Consider the following 21,756-nt stretch of genomic DNA (forward strand, 5'->3'; position numbering starts at 1 on the left):
TCTCCCAAACATAATTTTTCCAAATGTCTACTTTGAAAGGAAGCAAACAGATCAAAGTGTTCCCACATCTGGACCTAATCCAGGCAGACCTCTATCCCAAGTTTTCACTTGTGAGGGTCCATCAAGGATCTGCTTAGTCAGTCTCCCACTGTGTTTTGCTCTACCTGAAGTGCCAGAGAATACTGTAAAGCTAGCTCCCAGGCAAATCACTGACAACCGGCAAACGGTATGACCTAGGACCTCCTTGTTTGTTTGGGTACCATGAGTGTGGTGCTGTCTGTGACCAATAAAAGGGAACCTGGAGACCATAAGTGGTGAAGAACATTTAAGGTCTGAATCACTGCTAACATTTCTTTGACTTTTATGTGCTTTGTAGTGTTCTAAGAAACCCATTTAGCCAAGCATTTGAACTCCCCTGTAAACTGTTCCCCATGTAAAATCTGATGACTCCATCTGGACTGACTGAAATGGGGTTTGGGGGAGAAGGGTAGGTCTGGATTGAGAAACACCTGATCCCTCCACCACTATAATTCTCTTTTCACAAAATCCAGCATTGGTAACTGGAACTCAAAAGGAAAGCAGGTGCTGGGTCCAACAAATTCTTAAGGACCACTGATTCCTTCTCATGTGGAGTCTGGCCCATAGTCTCCACAATAATTCCTTTTTGGGCACCAAAAAGATTCTGGTGTAAAATCCTTTTTCTTTTTGTAGTGCAGGAACTGGCTTTATAACCCCTGCTTTAACTTGTGAAGGAGTACTGGAGAGAACAGATGTGTGTGGTCTCACAGGTGCAGGGTAATTTCCCTGAAAGGAGGAGGATTTTCTGTCCACTGCTGAAAGCATCCTCCCTGAATTATTCTCAACATCTACTTGTCTGAGACTATACGTGGTCAAGTTGCTGGGCTGAGATAAAACCTGGGGAAGATGAAAGGAGAGGAGGGACAGGATGCCCTTGGTCTTGGCACAGTCATTCTTCAGCAGAGCAAATATCTTTTGTGGGGAAAGGAACCCCTTTTATTTGGTTTGGAAGCATTATCCTCCTGCCATTTCATTTCAGTACCCTGTCTCTTGTTAGACTGCGATTTTTGTTTGTTCTGCCCTTTGATGTTGAACATCTTGTTAGTGGATAACCTGTCAAAATGAAACATTCTATATTCCCCATACAGCAATTTACCTCTATCATTACACTGTTTGAGAATGTTCATAGCAGCAGGATTAAACACAAAATAAAAACTTAATGGAGTATTCAAAATCTCATGTTTTTAAATCATCAGAAAAATTCTGGATATGTAACTAAGCAAATACTCTCAATGCAACAGAAGTGGCTGTATTTCTAGAAATACTGTCAGCACCTTCCAAGTCAAACTGCAAAGTAAGTTTCAAAATTTGAGTCAAATTAGACTCAATCTCATGTATGTAACACTTCTGTTCAGCTGGCAAAGATGCAGCAAAGACATCTAAACTATAAGCACATTACAAAATAAATTTCTACACAAAGCCCTGATAATTTAAAATTCTAAAAGTTAAATTCCTAGACTGAGCCAATTTTTTTTTACCTGAGATTCTAACCACTTGTCACTTTTATCTAGTGGTGCAGGTTTAGCAGAAGCTAAGGCTCTCTTGTTAGAGTTGGCAGATGGAGAAACCACAACTGGGTCAGCTGACAAAGGAGCAAATACAGCCACAAGATCAGAGTATACCTTGCATTTCCTTACAGCTGGTTTACTAGCCAAAAAGGGTTTGAGATTATGTTTTATAGACATCTAAGGCTAGTAACAGAGAAGGAGCTGCCAAAACATTAAGAATCTCATTCTCAATAAGATCATAAACTCTGCCAGTCTCTGGCATAACTCTAGACTGCTTCCAGTTAAATACATATCTAAACCTAGCTAGCATCTATAGAAAGGTGAATACAGATAACGTGAAGTTCCTCAAAAGTGTTTATTTAGTGCTTTCATCCATAATAGGACTTCATCAGAATAATTTGCAGCTGACCTGATACTTATTTTATAGTACAAACACACCAACCAAAAACTTTCAACAGTGTTCACCTTATGAAAAATTAGACTGGACAGACTCACAGTGTTCGCTATTGCCTCCATCAGAATCACCATCAAGCTCTGTTAGACTACACTCTAGAGTAGATAGCCTCACAGTCATTCTGTATAACAGCATTGCCTCCAAGATTAACTGACTGTAAAAACACTCTTAGCTAAATAAACCACATCAGTCCAATATACGGTAATAACCAGACTCTCTGTCACGTGGTGAAGATTCTGCCTCTTCTTACTATAATCTACACTAGAGGACAAAATATCTGGGAATAGTATTATTCTGTCAAGGGGTCTCTTACCCTAGACCTCTCCTGCTCCTAAACAATTTGGTTCTCCCATACTTAAACCAGGTACTGGAACAGTCGCGTGGGATATGTCTGACCCCCCCCCCACCATACCATAGAGGACTGTGGTGATGCGGAAAAGGTAAGTGGTCCACCGGCTGGCCTAAGACAACAAATTCACAAACTGTAGACCGAGGAATCATTTTGATGAGTTTTTTTTTTATTTTTAGGTGCAAATGGGTCTGATGGGGGAGGGTGGGGCATCTATATTAGGGTCCATCAAGTTAAAGGAGAAAAAAACACCAGCAGAATAATATACTGACACTATCAAGGGCTAACTAAGGGTAGCAATAACAGAAAATGTAATCTATGTTCTCACACAGCAAATAGGGCTAAACTGCATAAAAATATAGCAGAAACAATTTCAATTATGCTGAGTCTTGCTCTACACTTTGCATAGTGTAGTAAACAGCACACATAGTCACAGTACTAACAAAAATTCACTTGTCCAAATAATCAAATATATACCCTTAAATAAAACAGAAACATTTTAAAACAGCATAAACAAGCATTTACTTAAAGATTCCCATCAGAACTGAAAAAAAATCTACACAGACAAAATGCAAATAAAGTAATATGTGGTAAAATCACAATTTAAAGATAAAATGGCTGTAAGCAGTATTAAGCCAGCAATAAATGTAAAAATGCAGAACAACTGAAGAAAATGATATTTTCCTGTCAGAACTTAAAAATGAAAAAGATACAAAACAACAGGCCTCTTGGCCTACATGCACAAGGCAGTCCCTAGTGTTCAACTGACACCACAGAACTTTGACTTCAGTTTCCCAGTACAAGTCAAAGCCCCCAAAAAGCTTTAAAGCAGTAAAAAGCATACAAACAGCAAAGAAGTATGTTAGAATTTCCAGAGGAATTAACAGTAGTAGTAAACAGCAAGTACACAAGTATATATTTATATATTTTTAAATATATATATATATATATATATATATATATATATATACACACACACACACACACACACATATATATATATATATATATATATATATATATATATACACACACACACACATATATATATATATATATATATATATATATATATATATATATATACACACACGTGCTCAGACACACACACACACACACACACACACACACACACACACACACACACACACACACACACACACACACACTAAATAAAACAAAAAATATATAATAAAGAGGAAGACAAAGGGATCCGGTGCAGATGTTTGTGCAGGCACAGAACCCATATGCCACTGAGACGTGTGAATGATTATCATCATCTGTAAACCTAACAAATAAGTGCCACCAATGCAGCACTAATACAGAAGAAAAGAAGTAATAAGGTAGAAAAAAAAAACAGCCAGCTGGGATGACATGACTATACTAGTTGTGGCAGAATAACTAACAAAACATAGAAGCTCTGATAATGCCACACATTTTCCAGGTTATATGACTACTCTGGAGCTGTTCATGTCAACTGCATCAATGTGTGAGGTGTTCTGCTGTGTTATGGAGGAGTGAGATACATCGTTAGAACTTACTACACTAAATTCAGAGTAACCCCTGGAGATCCAAAACATGGTTCAGATTTTACCACATAACTGTTAGGATGGCACAGTAATTAAATAACATTTGCACCCCATTTTAGAAACAGAAATATGGCCATTCATTTCTCAAGGTTAATGCTGAATTGTTCTTGTACATGTCAACACTACACTGCGGTGGTGGTGCTGCGGTAGCATTGTCGCCTCACAGTAAGACGTTGTCCTGTTCGATTCTCAGCTAGAGCATCTTCTGTGTGGAGGCATGCGTGAATGGGCGTGCCTTCATTGAAGGTTGTGCGTCAGAGCTGGCAACTTGGCACGTAAAAATCTACTGCCAATCATTAGCGGACCGGAGTTCATTGTGGCGACCCCTTACCGGGAAAAGCCGAAAGACACAACAACAACAACATGTCAACACTACAGTCTGGTAGCATAAACGCTTTTCTTCTTTTTCTTTGTCCAGTACACACTGTTTAAACAAGTTTAAGACTCTGAAGATTTGTGTATGCTGAGGCTTGTTATTCTTTAGAGAATTTTCAATCACCAGTACCTCCTGCTCAGTTATCAAAATTTTCAGATTAAAAGCACCATGTATTCTTTCCTTCCGGCTGGCCAGTCTACGATTATTAAGGCACCATCAGTCTTTGATGTTCTTGTGTTCTGTTTCAGTACACCAAACACTAGACAGATAGATAGACAGACAGTTGCCGTCACCACAGCCCTCTCTCTGTCTCAGTTAGGAATATATCAGCACTAATGGAAGACTATTACAAAGCTCTCTTGGCTTTGAAGTCTTTTATATTTGTCTACAGGGAAAATCTGACTCCATTTAAGCTACTTTAGCTATAGAATTTTCTATATTTGTTCTACTACCCATGTTTGGTGACTAACTCTGTAATACCTGTAGTTATGTGGGAGATCAGTGAAGCTAATTTGTCCAGTTTATCACCCAGTGACTTACTCACTGGGTCCTAAAAGAGTACCACCCACATTGTGTGACCCTCCACACAACTTCCTAGTTCTGTCATTCAGACAAGTGATTCTCAAATACCAATCCAGGAAAGAAAGACATGCAATAATAGATTCATAAGTTCTTAGCAGGCAGGTAGTCTGGGAGAACACACACAGCCCTTGCCATGCAACCCAGAGAGCTTGGGCGGTGGACCCCCACACACACACACCTATGGAGGGCTGTACTAGTTACCAAAGAAGAAAATATGTGGGTATCCACCAATTCATCAAGGTAGAACTAGAAAAAGGCTAATGTGTTACACTGTGTAACATGAAATGGGAGTTTGTTCCATTAGTAGGGAATTCTTCAGGTGAGGAACCTCTCCTTCAAAAATGTCTTATTTATTTTGCAATGAAGGTTGAGGTCTGTGGAGGAGTGGTTTTAGAATTACTAGTCTTTCTTAGGTGGAGGAGGTATAGTGGGACAGGATCTTTCATGTCCCAGAAGGCAAGGCAGTGAGCACCACATGGAAGCCAGTATGAGACAGAGGACACCAAGAGCGTTTTTAGTCTACCTGGGCAACAAAGCAAATTTAGTAATTTGACTTTTTAGTAAGAAAATTCTGCAGTTTTTCTAGCTGGGTATGGCGTTTGGAGAAGGACATGCTTAACAGTGTGCTGTATTAATTTATTCATTCATTTCCATTTGTTGATCAGGATAGTCCATCTGAGCCACAGCCAGTTTTCAGCAGAAGTATATGTGAGGAAATCTCCAAAATTACACTGCAGATTGACATAGTAAACAAAAATACAATACACCAGAATTTATAAATGCAATTATAAATAACTTGTGCACTTATTTTGGTACTTATTTTGTAATCTGAGATTTGCCATGGTTCATACCCTAGAGAGAGTGGCTTGCCCATTTCTAGGGCCCTGATTGCTGTTGAACATTTAAGTGTGTGCTACTTTGCTACTGGCCAGTGTGCTTGTTTGAATATTTCTAACTTCTGGTGTTGTTAAAAGTTACCCATTTTGTGCAGCACTACTCATCATGCAGACACATTAAACAGATGCAGGCACTTAATAGCTTTTACTATATCATCTACACCACACATTCCCAGTGTAGTATAGCAAAGAGAACCTCTGATGAAGTTAATTTATATGAACAAAAATGTTTAATCATGTACTTAACTTATCAATAAATGTGTCTTATAATAGCATGTTGCCAGTACTTTTCTGTTTTTTTCATGTTTACTGAAAGCTATCTACTACTTAAACAAACTGACATAGTGTGTAAAAAATGTAATTACATAATGTTAATTGAGGCATAGCTCTCACACTAGGCCATTATCATTAACCATCAGGTTGCTATTTCAACACAACACCATACAAATTCAATCCTGCAAAGCTCAAATCAAATACATATACCCACTTATACTGAGTAGCTTAAAAGTAACCTACTTAAACCACACAGGCCTCCTAAATACAACCTAAGTTAAAGGAAGTTATTTACTTACCATAATGTTCCATCTGTGTTGTCCATTTTCATTCTTCCTCGTCTGATGAGTTTGGATCTGATCCATTGACCATTGCAAAAGCTCATGGCAACTTAGAACTCTTGAGCTTCTCCCTTACTCAGAAAGCACCAACCCTAATTACCTCACACCTTGTTTTCTGGCTATAGTATAAAGTAAGTATTCTTAGATAAATAAACATAAATGTAAACATAGAAAAAGGTCTAGACAAGGCTATACCTGGAGCTTTATTATAGTTGGAATACATGAAATTGTTATATGTATATCCACTTACTCTTCCAGAAAAACCATTAGGATGAGGATTGGTGGGTAAGGAGTTGAGGAAGAATGAAAATGGACAACACAAATGGAACATTATGATAAATAAGTATATAACTTCTTTATCTGATGTTGCCAATTTTCATTCTATCCTCAACTGATGGGACAGAATCCCCAGCTACCTAAATCCCAAGGTGGATTCAAGGAAGGATATACTTAAGCACCACTGATACAAATGATGCTCTACTTCTTGATATCAAATCCAATTTGTATTGAGTGATAAAAGGTACGGGGGGGGGGGGCAAGTTGCTGCTGCACATATTTCTTCCATGGAAGCTCTTGAATGAAACACAGGAAGTTGTTATGGGACCTGGTTGAATGAACATTTGGTAAAGGGATATCCAGTTTCTTGTAAATAAAGGAGACACAGCCTGTAAGCCATATGGCTAGGGTGACTTTGGACACTGGTTTACTCAGTTTCACCTCCCAAATGAAACAAATAACTGATTCGTAGTTCTGTTGTCCTTTGTTCTATGTAAACAGAAGTGCAGTTGCCTATGAACATCCAATAAATGTAATAAATTTTTGCCTTTGTTCGAATAATTTGGAATGTAAGCTGGTAAAATGAATGACTGGTTAACATGGGACTCGGATACTATTTGGACAGAAAGGACACATTAGTTTTGTGGTGTAACCCTATCTTTATGAAAATTAGTTATGGGGACTTCACAGACAAGGCTTGAATTTTGGAAATTAGTCCGACAGAAGTAAAGGTCAACAATAATGCTTTCCAAGAAAGAAATTTAAGACTGCAGTCATGCACAAGTTCAAAGGGTGGCTGGATCACAGCTTGCAGTACCAGATTAAGATCCCATGGAGGGGTAGAATCTTTAAATGGAGGGTTTAAAAGGAGTGTACCTTGCAAAAAATGTTTTACAATGTTTATGAGAAGCGAGTGAGGAACCATCAGATCTAATATGGAAATTAGAAATTGCTGCCAACTGAACTGTAAATTGTTGAAGAACTGGCTCCTTGATTAAAAAAATAGCATCAAGAAATTGAGAATGCCATGAATTGAGGCAGAAAAGAGGCCAATATGACTTTGAATAGCCCAGTGTACAAACCTTTCCCATTTACTAGCATACATTTTTATTGTAGATGGTTTAAGGGAAGATAGCAAAATGTGGCAAACAGGAGATGAGAGCATAGTTTGTCTGGCTATTACTGGAAATGGACAAACCAAGCCATTAGCTTTTGACTGGGAAGGTTCGGATAAATCAAACTTGTTGGGTGAGACAGCAGATCTGGAGCTGGGTCCAGAATCCAGGGCTGATGAATGAAATGAGGCCATGGGAAGGGAAAACAAATCTGTTGAGGCCAATAGGGTGCAATGAGGATGACTTTGCTCTTCAACCTGGCAGCTCTCTGTAGGAATTTTAGAGTCAAAGGAACTGGGGGATAAGCATAAAATAGACCGGGGATCCAATCATGGAACAGCATCTCTCGGTGACTCCCCCTGTGGGGGGATTACAGCAAAGTAGCTGCTACACTTGTTGTTCAGGAGAGATGTGAAGCGATTGCAGCAAGACAAGCCCCACTGTCAGAAAATCAATTCCGCTACATTCTTATTCAGGGACCACTTGTGAGATAGTAGAATGTACCTGCTCAGTTTGTCCGCTAATAAGTTGGACTTCCCCAGAATATGCATTGCTATAAGAAAGTAGTTGGAAGAGATCACCCATTGCCAAACCCTAAGTGGTTCTCAACACCGGGGGGAAGATCTTGTTCCCCTTCTTTTGTTGATGTACCAAACCACTGACATGGTGTCGGTTTGAATTGCAATCGTTCTTGAAGAGAGGGCATTCTGAAAAGCCTGCAATGCTAAAAGCACTGCTCTCAACTCTAGGACACTGAATTGCAAATTGGCCTTTTTGGGGGACCATGTGATTTGGAGTGTCTTTCCCAGGTAATGCCCCACCCCAGCTGGGAATCATCCATGTAAACAACGGCCTTGGGCTGAAAAGCTAGAAGGACCAAGTAGTCTGGGATTCTGGTACTGCAAACTATCTTTCTCACTTGCGATCTTATTGTTTAAACTCTGGAGGAGGGGAAGTGAGGCTATAGTTGATTTTGTATCAAGCAGTGCTCCTATGAACTCTAGATATTGACTTGGTTCTAAATGAGACTTTTGGTAGTTTATGCTGATTCATAGTACAGCATATGTCTTGATCACTTTTCTGTCTTGCCATGATGAGTTGATGCCTGGTCGGGTCAGAAATGAACCAGTCATCTAAGTATGGAAGCACTCAGAATCCTTGCAGTCTCAAGTGAGCTGCTACTACTGCCATGCATTTGGTAAACACCCTGGGGGCTGTGGTGAGACCAAACGGCAGAACCCTAAACTGATATTGACTATCTCTAGCCGGACGTGTAAAAACATATGAATCACTTGTTTATCGTTATATGATAGTATGCATCCTGAAGATCTATTGAGCGCATCCAACTGTCCTTTTCCAGAAAAAAAAAGACTGGACTGAACCATGGACCATCCAGGACTTGGTCTTTCAAACAGATTTGTTTAAGATGCTGAGATCCAGAACTGGTCTCCAGTACCCTGTTCTCTTTGCCACTAAAAAAAATATTGGGTATGCTCCACATTCTATCTGGTCTGGGCAGACCTCTTGGATGACTCTTTTTTTCTAGCAGCTTTTGAATTTGATTTGCTGCTTGTTCTCTCTGACTGGGTGGAACATCAGGGAATTTCCTTGAACTGGGAGGATAAAAGGAAAATGGTATTATATAGCCTCTGGAAATAATTCCCTGCACCAGAGTATTTGTTGTTAATTCTAGCCTGGCTCTCTGGTGTAGGGACAAATGAACCCAGGTGACTCCATAATGAGACACAATGGTGTGCCACTCACCAGGCTATTCAATGAGAGAGTCACAGTAAGATGCCTATTAGGCGTCATGATTTGCCACATCATACATGACCTCAAGATCTTGCACTACAAGTACATACATGACACAGTCATAGTGCATATGTGTGCAAATGACTTGAAACAATCTTCCCTAGACTCTATGAAGAGAGACATGAAGGAGCTTTAAGAATGCATGTCCAAGTCAGGTATAAACCTAGTCGTGAGCAGCGTTCTGCCATCATAGATCTCCTAGATGAAGTAGACATAATAAATACCCTCAGCAGCACGAAATGGACTCTTTCAAAACAACACCCACATCAACACATACAGCTACATCTCATGGAGCCTCTACCTCTAAGCCCATAAGGCAAGCCACCACACAATCCAACATTCTAGCCATTGGACACTCCATCGTGACACATACAGATGTCCCTCTCACCAGGCTGAGTAAGGAAATAGTTACTGTCAGTTGCTTATCAGGGGCTATGATCCGCCACATGACACATGCAATCAGGTCATTGGACCACAATTACCACTATGACTCTGTCATAGTCCAAGTGGGAGTAAATGACCTGAGACGCACCTCCCTAGAGTATTTGAAGAGACATAATGGATCTATCAGAATGTGTCTCAGGTTGGTATAAGCCTAGCATTGAGCAGCATTTTACATTCTCCCTTACCACTGAGCAGCATTTTACATTATCCTCTACCATTGAGCAGCATTTTATATACTCCAAGGATGATGCCACACTATGAACAAAAGATGATTAAATTTAATAACCGGTTTAGTTTCTGGTGTCATTCTAAGGCGTTGCAATATGCATGGAAGGAAATTGCAACAGACCTCGCTGCTTTGCCAAGGATGGTCTGCACCTTTCACCTCTAGGCTTTCGAATATTAGCTAAAACATTGTCTTCCCCCATAGTTACTTTTTATGCAATGCCAAACTGAAAGTACTTCCGACATAGCAAATCAAAACCAAGAAAATCTAAAGGTGTTACTGCTCAATGCTAGGGGTCTAAACGAAACACTCCACTCCCCAGAAGCTCTCTTTACCCTAGAGAATGCTGATGTCTGTGTGGTCACTGAGACATGGTTTAAAGCTGTGAAGAGCACACAGAAAGTGCAAGGTTATAATGCCTTCCACACATTTAGGCCAGCGACTTCACAAGGCAGGGACTAAAGGTGGAGAGGTCCCTATTTACATCAAAAATAAAAGTACATCAAGGCTGGTCAAACAGGACAATGCACTTGAGCTGCTCCATGTTCAAATCACCATAGGTAAAATCCAATGCCACTTCCTTGCAAGCTATAGATCCCCCTCTATTACCCAGGAAACCCATACCATGTGTTTAAACTTATTAGAAACACTAAGCATCCAACCCAATATCATATTCATGAGTGACTTTAATTACCCACTATTAACTGGGAATCCTATATGACACCAAATGTACGTACATGCACAGAGATTCCTGGATTTTGTAAACACAAACTCCCTGGACCAGATAGTCAATACACCAACCAGGGGTGCAACTATACTGGATCTGGTCCTCACTAATATGGGAGACTGCTGCACACCCCCTACTGCAATGTCTTCCCTGGTAAGGTGAGACCACAAAATGGTCTCCTTTGAAGTAAAAATAAAACCTGGACCCCCCCAGCTAAACCTGGAGTATTCAGGAATTATTCTAAGGCTAACTTCCTCCTATTAAGTAAGAACCTGGCAAAATTTCAAGCCCCCATAAACCCTGAGAAAACTTCTGCCTATGCAGAACTGTTCACAGAAACTCTGCACAACTATGTTAATAGCTGCGTAGAGGCAGCTGTACCCACCAGGAAGAAGTACAAAACTAACTCAAAAAATAAGCCACCCTGGTGGAATCACAAAATCAATCTGCTGTATAAGAGGAGGAAGGAAATCATGGCAAAAATTAGGAGGTGCAGCACCCAGCATGATAAAAGCACTCTCATCAAACTAAACAAACAACTCAGGTTCATAGGTATTAAATAGGCTAATGGCCCTGGGACCTTTACAAGCCTAGCCCATAGATGTCCCCTGGCATTGTGCCGCCCATCGTTAGTTCCCAGTGCCTCTATCAAGTAGAGCCACTGGAATGATCCCCGGGGTGAACTTTGAATTTCCCATCCCCTCATGAAGATTTCTCTTGAAGAGAGTTAGTGAGGTGCTCTGCTTGCCATGTATGGAAAGTCTATTCCAGAGCATGGGCAGTCTTTGTGTTATGAAGCTGTCCCTCCAGCATGTCCTGTTGATTGCGGTAATGAGGCTGAGGTCTCTGGAGTGTGTGGTGCAGAGGGACTGGGATTTCTTTAGATGTAGCATTTCTAACAGAGTTGGGTCAGACATGGCTTTGTAAGTCAAGCAGAGATCGCCTCTTAGTAGATGATATGAGACAGAGAATAGATGGAGTTTTTTGAGTCTGTCTATGTAGAACATGTGTTGAAGGCCTACGATCCTCCTTGTGAGGTACTTTTCTGGCCTCTCCAGCTGTTGTAGGTGTCTAGTGAGGTACATGCCAAATGGGGCATTATACTCTATGATTGGTCCAATGAGGGAAGAGTAGAGAGAAATGATGACCTCTTTCTTCCTGGATGCAAAACCCTTGGTAATGAGATGTGCCACATAGAAGGACTTTCTGACCACAGTGGCAATGCGGTGGTTGAAGGACAAGATGCTGTCAACCTGTGTCCCCAGATCTCTTATAACATCTTCAGTGTTCAGTGGGCTCCCATCAATGTGGTAATTAGTGGAAACTGAGTTTTTCCCAAAGGGGATGACGATGCATTTTTTGGCATTAAGCTTAAGGCTATGGTTTCAACACTAGTCATTTGTCAGTGAGGTCTTTCTCTAAGATGTCTGCATCACCTGGGTAGTTAATAATGGCTTCCGGCTTGCAGCTGCCTGTGAATTTGGTCAGCCAGAGTCCCTCCATGTTGGCCTGGACTTCTGAGAAGTATATGCCAAACAGCAGAGGACCCAGGACCAATTCCTGTGAGTCTCCAATCGTGACTGGTTAGCAGTCTGACTTGGAGTCCGCTACTTTCACACTGTGTGTTCTATCTGTGAGCCAATCTGCAACCCACCTAATGATAAAGGGGTTGATGCCTAGTTTGGTGAGTTTATCAATAATTCCTGAGTGAGGAATGGTATCAAAGACCTTGGCCAGATCGAGGTCGTCTGTATGAACTGCCTTACCTTCATCCACTGCTCTGGTGACTGACTCAGGGAAGTCAACCAAGTTGAGCAGACGTGATCTACCTTTCACAAAACCAAATTGCATGGGATGTAGAGTTTGGAGATTCCCTATATCCTTGTTAATTAGGTCCATGATGATGCGCTCCATAGCCTTACATATCAGACTCGTCAGGCTAATGGGGAAATAATTTCCAGTGTCTGATGTCACTCCTTCTTTATGGAGAGGGATGACTGTAGCAGTGCACCATTCAGTAGGGACAAAGCCTGAGGTGTGGCTGTGAGTCAACAGAGCACACAGATGTGGTGCCAATTCACTTTGTAATTAATGTAGAACACAACCAGGGGGACAATGTCAGGTGCCATGGAAGCTGTATTCTTGGCCTTAGACAATGCTGCTTTAACCTGTGGTGCAGTAATGCAGGGTGTCTGGCATTCTTCCGGTATTGAGATTGGTCCTTTAGGGGTGGAAAGAGGGGTAAAGTTGGCACTGAATCTGTCGGCCAGTATGTTGGCAATATCTGTTGGCTCAGTATAGGAGGTACCGTTGTGCAGGAACTCAGAGCAAATCTGGGTATTGCCATGGAGATTCTTGATATAACTAAAGAAGGCTTTGTGGTTGTTCTTAGTGTCTGCCACAATTCTGCCTTCATAGCTGGCTTTAGAGGTTTTGATGAGAGATCTTAACTTTTTGTTGAGGCTAATAAGGGAATTTTTCCAGTCTTGGGACTTCATATTTTTCTGCAAGAGTTTCTTTCTTCTGTTGTCAACTTTATTAATAGCAGGAGACCACCAGACTGGCTTCCTTTTTTGGGGGGAAGAGCGTCTTGGTTCTGTTGGGTACGGCTTGTTCCATGCATTTATGTACGTGTTCGTAGAGTGCATTGGTGTATGATTCAGGAGTCATGCATCTATTTTCCATTGGCATGGGTGCCGTGAAGTTAGCCACCTCTGTTTTTAGGAGTCCAAAGTCAGTTTGGAGAAGTTTTTCATGGTGGATACCTTTGCGGGGGGTGTGGGTGAGATGTGGATTTCCATGGTGATTACTTTGTGGTCGTATCTAACCAGGGAGGAATTGACTATTGGTGTAGAGCAACGGTTGCCCATGTTAGTAATAACCAGGTCAAGGATGTTACTTTCTCTAATTGGGGTAAGAATGAACTGGTCCAGGGCATTGGAATTGATGAATTCCAGAAGCATTGGGCCAATGCATTGGTGCTTGAGTAGTTTTCCCAGTTGATGGAGAGGTAATTGAAGTCTCCTAGTATGAGAGTGTTGGGTTGCACTTTGACAGATTCCAGGGTGATTAGGAACATGGAGTGAGAGTCCAGGGATATGGTTGGGGACCTATACCAGGCTATGACCTGGATCGCAGTCTCACTCAATGTTAGTTGTACCTAAAGTGTCTTTGATGCATTATGCTAGGCTACTAGTCTGGAGGTGTACATATCCTTTATAAATATGGAGACACCAATGCCTTTGGAGCTTCGGTCCATGTTTCGGGGCCAAAAGGTGTGGAATGAGTTACATCCTGGTAGTGCAGGGATGCTTTCTGCTGCTTTAAACCAGCTCTTCATTACAGCACAAATGTCGATGTTCTCCATTTTGAGGAGTGCTTCAAGCGAGTGCATCTTCAGGTTTAGATTTCTAGCACTGAGCAGCATTACCCTCAGATTGCATTTATTTATAGCTGTTATGGTGGTAATTTGGTCTTTGGAACACCACTAAAAAAGGCAAGAGCTTTAGCCAGTACCCAGAAATCCAGGGGTGACAGATGCAAGCCATTTCTGGCAAAGCATCGAGGTCTGTCAATCATGCCATCCCAAGAAGACAGATACTGGATCCCCTTAGAATAACACCAGAAACTTAGCCAATTGTTGAAGTCAATCATTTTTTGTTTGTACTATGGTATCACTCTGGGTGATGGTAGGATACTGCTCAGGGCTAGTGTCATACCTGCCTGGACCACATAATCTGAGAGCTCCACCATGTCTCTTTTCATGTAGTCCAGGGAGGTGGATTTCAGGTCATTCACACCCACATGGACAATGGCAGAGTCATACTGGTACTTGTTTTGGAGTGACCTGAGTATGTGTGCTATGTGTTGGATTTTAGCACCTAATAGACAGCCGACTGTTACCTTCTCCTTATTCAACCCAGTGAGTGGGACATATGTGTGCCTCACTATTGAGTTACCTATGATTAGTGTATTGGGCAAGGTGTTTTTATCCTTAAGGGTTTAGATTGAGGGGCACACTGTGGAGGTGAGTGTCTTGTGGTTTGGGCTGTGTTGTGGTGGTCGAGTGCATTTCTGTCTTGGAGGTCTCTGCTGTTTGGGTAAATTTCTTTTGAGTGCCTCAACGAAGGTGAGTGTGTGGTTTGTGTTTTTATGTGAGAGCTGTGATAGTGGGTGTTTTGGAGGGCTATGTGTTCCATGTGGTGTGGTTCAGGTGTTGACCTTCTCCTCTTGACCAGCTAGTCCGGTCTTGGCTGGGGAGTGCATAGCTTCCAATTTGGTGATATAAGTGCATCTCTCACAATTCTGAGTGTTGGGAGGTAAGAGGACAGGGTTGTCTGTGTACATGAGGCATTTGCTACACTGCCTCAGAATGTCCAAGTGCACCAGGTTAATATGAGAAAGCACAGGGAACTGCCCTTTAATCAGGACAGGAGGGGTTATCATAACTACTAAGTAGTGGAGCTATTTCCATGAAGAATGACTAGTGCTGATGGCTCTTAGGTCTGCTATAATAACTGCTACAAAAACCTGTTGAAGTGCAAAGCAATTAGGCTGTTTGAAGTGCAAGAGAGAAAGAACTAGCAAGATCTAAGGGAAAAACTGAAGAGCAAACTTTCTGGCACCAGTAATAATAGTTTACGGTGCCACTGAGCGGAGCTTAAACAAGTGTAAACCCATGCAAACGTGGGCTTTTAAACCAGAAATTTGAAAGGGATGGAAAAACTGCCCAAACGTTCAATAAACTACAGTTTCTGGGCCAGAAACCACTCCTCATGTGGTAGATAGGCTACTTAGTGCTTACCACTCCCAATGATAAGCTAGAAGGCTTCCTTCCAACACAAAAAGGAATGGGGGGGGGGGCTCAGAAGCTTACAAACAGTCCTGGATACAGCAAATCTGTATCAGGACTAGACTAGTTACAGGAAAGGTGGGAAACAAGTGCAAACATGGGCTTTTAAACCAGAAAGTTGAGAGGGATGGAAAAACTGCCCAAACGGCCACTAAACTACAATTTCTGGGCCAGAAACCACTTCTCTTGTGGTAGATAGGCTACCTAGTGCTTACCACTCCCACTGATAAGCTAGAAGGCTTCCCTCCAACACAGAAAGGCTTGGCGGTGGGCTCAGAAGTTTACAAACAGTCCTGGATACAGCAAATCTGTATCTGGACTACACTAGTTACAGGAAAGGTGGGAAACAAGCTTAGAACTTTTTTTTTTTTTTTACAGAAAAGCAGCTAAAACAGCAGTAAAACAATTCAAATGCAGTGCAAGTTAGCACACGAGTGTGTAAGCAATATCAAAGCAAATACAGTTTAAATAAATGCAATTAAATTAAAAATTACTAAAAATGTGCAGAAAGCAGTAAATTAGGAAAAAGTCAAAATGGAGGCACTTAGAGTATCAGATAATGCCAGCAAATATATAAATAATTCAGTGCCAAAAATACATTTATCAGCTCTATATTTCCAGACTGCTTGAGAAGCACACTCAGTCAGAAAACAAGGAAATTCTAGCAATGGTAGATTCTAGCAAAGTGTTTTTTTTTTTTAATTTAATAAAGTGGAAAGGGAGAAAGAAGGAACAGGATATAATTCAAGGTTAAAAAAACTAAGTGGGTTGGCCTTCTCAAATGTTCTCTCTGTATTAAGGAGAATGAGCTAATGACACTAGACTGGGAGGAGTGTCCCAGATTAAATTTGCAGTAGTGGCGGGCAACTGCAAACCCACCAAGTATGGTGGGGAGCTATACTACAGCTACTAGCTACTCACAGAGGACAAATAAACTCTACTAAAGCCAAATTTGAGGTAAGTTTGGCCTCCCAGGCCAAGGATAACCACAAAGCATTCTTTAGCTATGTCCGCAACCTAAAAAGGCAATACACAATTGTGTGCAGAGCTCATTGTAAATGGAGCCACCTATACTGAACCAGAAGATATAGCAAACCTCCTGGCTGATAAATTCAGCTCCAACTTTACCCCTCTCAACCTATTCTCAGGAAATATCATCAAATATAACTCCCCCTACTATCACTAGGGAACAGGTCCTTAATGCTCTTTCTAAGAACAAAAACACTGCATCAGTGGGACCAGACAATATCTCAGGATATCTTCTAAATAGCATGAAACATGACCTATCAGGGCCTCTGGAATTACTATTTAACTGTAGCCTCCAAACAGGCTTCATGCCTTATGAATGGAGAAAGGCAACAGTCATCCCTCTGCACAAAGGTGCACCATCTACAGATCCTGGAAACTACAGATCCATAAGTCTCACTAATCTTATATGTAAATCAAGGAGATGATCAACAGAGATGATATAGTAAACCTCCAGAGACTGGACCCAACCCAGTTTGGTTTCATCAAGGGCAGGTCATGCCTATGCAACCTGGTGGACTTCTTTGAGAAGGTCACCAAAGCAATGTATGAGGGCACGATCGTTCACACTGCCTACCTTGATCTGGCCAAGGCATTTGACACAATACTCCACTTGGGCATTGTTGACAAACTCAAGAGGTTAGATACAAACCCATAACACCACCCAGTGGATAGCCAACTGGCTCACAGACAGGACCCTCTACAAAGAGGCCAGCCACAAGTGGAGTTCCTCAGGGATCAGTCCTTGGACCGGTCCCTTTTGGCATTTACTTTTCTGAAGTCAAGGCCAATGTCAGTGGTCTCTGGCTGACTAAATTTGCAGAGGATTGCAAATTAGGAGCTGCCATTGAATCTCACACTGACAAAAATGTTCTCCAGGAGGGGCTGACACAGACAAACAACTGGTGTCAGAGCCATGGACTAAACTAAATGCCAAGAAATGCATAATAGTATCCTTTGAGAAGTCATTCAATCCCGGTAACTATCATATTGATGACACACCTCTTAGAGTTGACCCAGTAGTCAGAAACTTAGGGACACAAACAGATAGTAATCTAGCCTTTGATCATCATGTGTCTACAGTGGTGAGGAAATCATTCTATTTTGCAAAACGTATAAACAAAAGTATGGCATCTAAGTCTAAAGAAGTCATTGTTCCACTGTATTCGGCATTCATCAGACCAGTCATTGAGTACAATGCCCTCTTTGGTATGTAGCTAACCAGGCAGTTCCAACAACTGGAACATCCACAGAGGCTCCTCACTAAAAGAATACAGGGTGTAAGTAATATAGCCTATACAGACTGCCTCAAGGCCCTATCCATGTATTCTGTCCTCTACAGGCTTTGGAGGGGAGATCTACACCTGGCATACAGGGCATTGTCAGACCCCACTCTGATGGAACTGCATATCCACAAAACAAACCGCATGAAAATTACCCATTCTAAAGACTTAAACCTTGTTTTTGATATAAACAGGACCTGCTGGAAAGAGAGGTATGTATCCCAGAGACTACCCTATCTATGGTACTTGCTCCCCATTCATGTAAAGCAGAGTTCCTCCCTAACCCAATTCCAGTGCAACTTGGACAAATGGATGGGAAACTGGAAAGTCATCCCTGGTTTGGCACCTATGTCTCTAATGGACACAGGTAACCTGTAAATGGTTCGTCTCCTATGCCCATGCATACAATTATCAAGGTTATCAGAACTTGTCAGAGATTTGGGATGCATGGCTAGGCTTAAAAAGGCCCATGTGTTCGTTAGCCTAGTAAACACCTATGAACAAGAATGATGCTTTGATAAGAACACAAGATTATTGACTTCAACAACTGGCTTAGCTCATGATGTCATTCAGAGTGGGTACAATATGCATTAGCATAGCAGGAGATGGTAGACATTCCTAACTGCTTTGCTTGGGATGGCTGCATCTTCTCCAGCCTCCCCAAGCCATTCATACATCAGTTAAATCCTTGTCCACCCTATACCCTATACTACCTTTTTAGGCAATGTCAATCTCCTAAATAACAAAACAGAATAAGGATAACATAAAGGTACTGCTGTTCAATGCTTGGAGCCTTAAAAAACTGTACTCCCTACAAGCATTCTTCACCCTAGAAAACAGATATATGCGCTATCATGAAGAACTGGTTCAAGACCAATGACAGCACTCCATCAGTGCAAGGTTTCAATACCTACACCATATTCAGGCCTGCCACACTAGATGAAGGCAGTGAAGGTGGCAGGTGTCTCCATAGTCTTAAAAAAAAAACATTTCACCTCCATACTTATTAGACCAGATAATGATCTATAACTCCTCCATGTCCCATTTACTATCAATAAAACTCCTTATCATATCTTATCTGACTATAAAACTCCCTGTATGCACCCCCTTCAGCCCATACCTCATATCTAACTAGTATCGAGTTCCTATGCATTAGAATGTAGGATAAACTGGAAATCACCACCACGTAGAAGAATATTTCTTTATTAAAACAACAGAATGCTTCTTCAGATTCAATGAACATTACTAAAAACTCATTCATTATATCTAAAATACATTAATTCAATTCCGTACTAATTAACCAATGCAGTCAGTTCTTCACTTATTCAATTAATTCAAGCAGGGTGTAACCTAAAATCAAATCTTGTTGCTTTTCTTTTGGAACCTTCAAAATCAAGTAACATAATATATTGTCAAGCAGAACATGTACTATTTAAAACAGATGTAAATTCAACATTTTAATAAATAACAATCTGTAAATAATCTGATCTAACATACCAACTCTACAGTATAAAAATATATTGTATATATATCTATATGTTATGTTTAATGGTTATAAACATTAACAAATATATATTTTTATTTTTAAGAAAGGTAATAGCAGCATTTCTTTTGTAGCCTATATTTAAGACAATTCTTATCAATTTCATCTATATAGGCTCAGTCCATGAAAGTGCATATATTTTCTTGTAAATTTTTAAAAAACATTTTCTTTTCATGACACAACCATAGTAATCTTATATAAGAAAATAATATTTCCTGATGTTTTCTCTATCCATATCCTTTTTACAGATATTAAATGATTCTATATAAGCCATCATAGGGCTATGTACATTATATATACATAGAACAAAAGGAACAATTAAGTAGATCTATATAGATATCTGTTGTTAACATATTTCATATCCATATATATATATACATTTTACTAATTAATTATTAAGTATAGATTAAGTATAGATTGTAAATGTATATTTATGTTATTCTTAAATTCCTTTCAAATTTCAAGTATTTTATACCAAGAATTTCATGTATATAATGTAAAAAAGGATACAAGGATAAAACTAATCTCCTAGGAGATTTTAACTACCCTTCCATTGACTGGTAAACTTATAAATCCTCAAAAATGTATGTCTAGGAATTTCTAAACTTCACCAATGCAATCTCTCTCTCAACTAATTAGCCTGCACCTCATTAGGAGTAATAAAATCCTGGACTTGTTCTTTGGAATGTGTTATTGGCTTTATTTAGAGTGGATAAAAATGTGACTGAATTCCAAACTAGTGTACTAAGGGACTAGACACAAGGCAATGGGGAGTAGTTCAATACATATGCTCCCTCATCACTCTCAAACAGTCTAAACAAGTGATACTTGCACTACACTGGCAAGAAAGGAGTGCTATTTTCAGTAACTACATACATGTGTATGTGTTTGAGTGTCAGGAAAGCAAGACTGGGCTACATTTTGTTCAAAATCGTAGCAATGAGCAATGCCACCTTAATGTAAGCCAAAATGGAATTTGTTATACTGGAATCCCTGGACCTTTCCTAAATAAGGCATTGTGAGGGCAGAAAAAGTCTCAGCTAAAATGCGCAAGTCCAGAGAACAGAGATGAAAGCCACTCCTGGCAAAGCAGGCTGGCCTACTCATCACTGCCTCCCATGCCGACACGGACTGGATCCGTTTGGAATGACAGCAGTTAGTTATCCAACTGCTAAAGTGAATTCTTCTGTTTTGGAATTGAGGCATCCTTGGTGATACTAAGATATTCCTGAAGACAAGTGTCTTTCTGGTAATGAACAAAGAAATGGAAAGTTCACCCATGTCCTTCTGCAGCTTTCTTAATGTACAGCATCTAAGACTGTTCAACCACAAGGGCATACTCATATTAAGGGTGGAGGGATCGATCATAGGTTAACAAGAAATTGACTAGATTCATAATAATTATCTGCATTAAATTTAAAATAACATTTTTAGTTCCCGTGGTTTGGAGTTGTCTGAAAAATAGCTGCTGCCATGTTGGTAGTTAGCTCCACCCCCCCCCCCCCAATAAACTATTTATCCAATTACTATTAGTTTCAATGCATATAACATAACTTGCTTAGAAGAGCACTCTGACAGACAGGCTAAAAAAAAGTATTAGCCATGAGATGTACACTAGACAGCAGAAAGAAAAAGACTGGCTCAGTGAAACAATGAATCTTAAAGAAACACTTCAGGAACATTAAGAAAAATGCAGATGATGCAGACAGATGCTATGAGACCTTGAGAGTTTTGGAAGATAGACTAGGAAAGATAGGATACAGCTGAACTGCCAGAAGGTAAGTAATAAGAAAAATAACATAAGTTGATGGTGTCATTATGTGTTTAAGGGATAAAACATGAAGTGAGTTAGGTGGCAAGACAGATACAGAAGGGAGGTATACAGTACAGAGACATTTTGATGTACTCTACTCTAAGTTACAATATGTAGATTAGATAGGCAGACTACGAAAAGCGTATTATGTCAATATCATAAGGTAAAGAAGTTAAGATGAGGGTGCAGAAAA

At 40.4% G+C, this 21,756-nt stretch overlaps 1 protein-coding gene across 2 annotated transcripts in view; it reads right to left on the reverse strand.

Annotated features, from left to right (window-relative positions):
- The window catches only part of MPP7 (MAGUK p55 scaffold protein 7), a 1,877,075-nt gene that overhangs the window by 33,194 nt on the left and 1,822,125 nt on the right, over positions 1-21,756 (reverse strand). The window lies entirely within an intron of this gene.

This window comes from Protopterus annectens, chromosome 3.part1, assembly GCF_019279795.1.
Source record: "Protopterus annectens isolate FY-2018-M chromosome 3.part1, PAN1.0, whole genome shotgun sequence".
In the NCBI taxonomy this organism is placed as follows: domain Eukaryota; kingdom Metazoa; phylum Chordata; order Ceratodontiformes; family Protopteridae; genus Protopterus; species Protopterus annectens.